The following is a 3,083-nucleotide window of genomic DNA, read 5'->3' as shown; positions in this document are numbered from 1 at the left end:
CGTCTGTGCCGGCGGTTGCCTACAGCCCAGCACCGGGGCCCAGCTCTGGCTCCCCAGCGGTGGGGTTCTGCTCCCTGCTCAGGGCCACCGGGCTCCCTCCAGCTGGGACCCCCCCGTAGGACTGGTCCTGGAGCAGCAGTAACAGGGATTCTCACTGGTTCCCAGCCCGCCTTTGCTCTGCAACAGCCAAGACTCGATGGCCTTGAGCTGGAGTTGTGGTGGTGTCAGGAGCGAGATGATAGCTGGGTTCCTCCTTCCCCTGCCTGAGGGCAGAGCGGGTGCCTGGGTCTGGTGTGCTCCTTCACCCACCTCCGGCAGAGCTTTAAAGCAGGTCTAAATGTGGGCACCACCTGCTCGGTGAGGAGACTGATGGTTGCGTTCCAGTGCCAGGAAGGGCTGGTGTGTGCTGGCTGGGCACCCACTGGGAACAAGCGGCACCATGAGAACACCCAGCTTGTGCCACAGCCCCGTGGTGCAGTGCTCGGCCCCAGTCACCGGAGCACGAGCTGCTTCACTGCCCTCAGCGCCCAGCTCCAGCCCCTGAGCCCACGCTGGGGTGTCGCAGGCCCTCTACCTCCTGCCCCTTCCCGCAGGACAGCTCTGCCACTCCTGTCGCCTTCCCTGGAGACCCCAGGGCAGGGCAGACCCTCTCTCAGCAGGTGCTGCTATATCCTTTGCCTCTCTGATATTCCCATAACCTGCATCGCTGCACACGGAAACAGGAGCCGGGGACCCCAGGGCAGAGCTCAGAGTGCCGGAGAACGACACTCTTGGGTCAGGCTTTGGGGGGAGCCTCCCTGGGCTGCACAGACAGCTCTTATTCTGGCTGATGGAGGGAACAATTCGTATGGAGAGAGCTGAGACGATAGGAGCTGCCACCCAGCTGCACATCCAGTGATGCCGCTGCTTGGCCCAAGGAGGGGTGGGAGGCAGCGCCATCCCCACGCTGCCACCCAACTCCACATCTCCTTGCCCAGCCAGAGGCTGGTCTGTGCTGTCAAACCTCCCGGATGCCCTTCTCAGGGCACATCCATGCTGGCTCTGGCTCTTTTTCATACTCGGGCGTGGGGGATAGAGGGATGCAGGCAATGGCCGAACACTGGCCTCGCTTTTAATCTGTTCTTTCCCCAGTAATTCCTCGCATGTGATTTTCCTTCTCCTTTTTTTCTCGATTTTGACAGCCGCTGAGATGTGACCTTTCCTTGGGGCTGTCTCGGGGCACTCGGAGCCTGTTGTCCCACCCGTGAAGTCAGGGTTGATCTTCACCACGTGTTTCACTTCCCATCAATCCACCTATGCCTGCACCTGCATTCCAGTGCTCTCCGCTCAGCCTCTGAAGCCCTGCAAGACAGCGCCGTCTCTGTTACCCCAGTAATGTCTCGATCCCTGCAGAGAGCTCCAGAGGTGGTGCTGGCAGGACTCCCTTCTGCAAGGGCCAGACGTACCCTGGTGTCCACTATCCGAGTTCCTCTGCTTGGCTGGTGTCAGGGTTGAAGGATACCCTCTCCTGAGACCCCTGCGGTGTGACCACGGCCGTGCCAGGGAAGGGGGCAGCTCAGACACAGCAGCTTTGGTAGCTACTTGAGACGGTGCCTCTGGAAGCCCCGTGCTGGGGCCTCTGGCAGCTCTGCTGGGGGCCAGCAGTGCCCGCCGCACAGTGCATCCTACCCCTGACCTGGGCCGGTCACACAAGCTGATCCTTCCGCGTCACTGGGGCTGAACGTCGCTCCTGGATGCAGCTGCCTCCAGAAGACAGTTTGCCCACAGCCTGGCAGAGACCTTGCACGAGCTGGAGGCCCTTTGCCATGCCATCTCCAGCATAGCCCTTCTACCCCAAAGTGGCGTCTGTGAGAGGCTGGCTTTGGTGTGTGGCCCAGCGAAAGGGGCTTGTGAAAAGCTCTCCAGCAGCCCGGGCTGGGGTCTGGGGCTATGCTCTGGAAGCAGAAGAACTGGAGGTTTTTCCCTGGCTCAGCAGGGAATTAGGGAAGGAGCTCGGGGCCTGGTGGTGGGCTGGTTGGGGGCTGTTGCTGCAGAGCACAAACTGTGGGAGAGCCCATGTTCAGCCTTTCACTTCTCGGTGTCCCTGAGAGTTTAGTTCATCTTCCCTTGGGCTGATAGTGCCTGGGAAATAAAAACACCGACAGCCAAGGAGAAGCTTTTCAGCTGTGGGTTGTCTCCCAGGTGAGAGCATCACCTGGGGCCGCTGGCCCCTCTGATCCAGCAGCACGTGCCCACGGAGCTCCCTCAGCCCCGTCCAGGATTTTCCAGTTCACTGGCAGCATCTGCAGCACGGACCGTGCCTTCGGCCGGTTCTGAGGGCTTGTCGTCACATTTTCCTCTTTTCAGATAAAGACATGCAGGAAACTCATCCTTCCAGGGCAGGGAGGTGGGCTGAGTTCAGGCAGCTCTGAAGACAGTAGCTTTGCAAGACAGGAGCCCTCCGCCTTGCCACACCCTTGTCGGGGCGGTGACACATAAGCAAACCAAGGGGACAAGCCCCCTCCCCATTTCTCACCCTCCCTCTTACCTCCACCCCTGTCCTCCCAGGGTGATGCAAAAGGGACCCCGAACCAGCTGATGGGGGGAGTGTGGCCAGCACCTTGCCAAGGGTATCCCACCCACCCCGACATGGGGACCGAGCAGAGCCACCCTCATCCCTCCCGCAAAGGCAGGAAATCACGCACGAGCTGATTTTACGCGAGTTGGGAGCGATTTGGCCTCAAACCCAGGCTGCCCCGCTCAGCAAGGTGGGGAGCCCCAAAGCCGCTGGGCAGGCGGCAGCATGGCACGGCCCCGGGCCACGACAGAGCCACGCTGAGCACATCTCCGTGTCACACCCATCAGCTTTATAGGCCACTTCGGCTTCCCAAATCCCACAGATCACAGGCCCCAAAGCTGTAAATCATCCAGGGAGGAGCAATCCAAGAGGGTTTTTTCAGGAACTGGGGTTTCTTTCAGGAAAGGAGAGTGAGAGGAGAGGGGAGAGATCCTTTCTCTCTGCTACGGCCCTGAGATAAGGATGGCTCAGGCTCAAGCCAGCCAAAATCACACAGGTCAGCCCTTCTCCAAGCACTAGGGACCAC

The sequence above is a fragment of the Buceros rhinoceros genome, unplaced genomic scaffold (genome assembly GCF_000710305.1).
Source record: "Buceros rhinoceros silvestris isolate BGI_N320 unplaced genomic scaffold, ASM71030v1 scaffold23952, whole genome shotgun sequence".
Classification (NCBI taxonomy): domain Eukaryota; kingdom Metazoa; phylum Chordata; class Aves; order Bucerotiformes; family Bucerotidae; genus Buceros; species Buceros rhinoceros.
Note: the sequence above shows the minus strand (reverse complement) of the source record.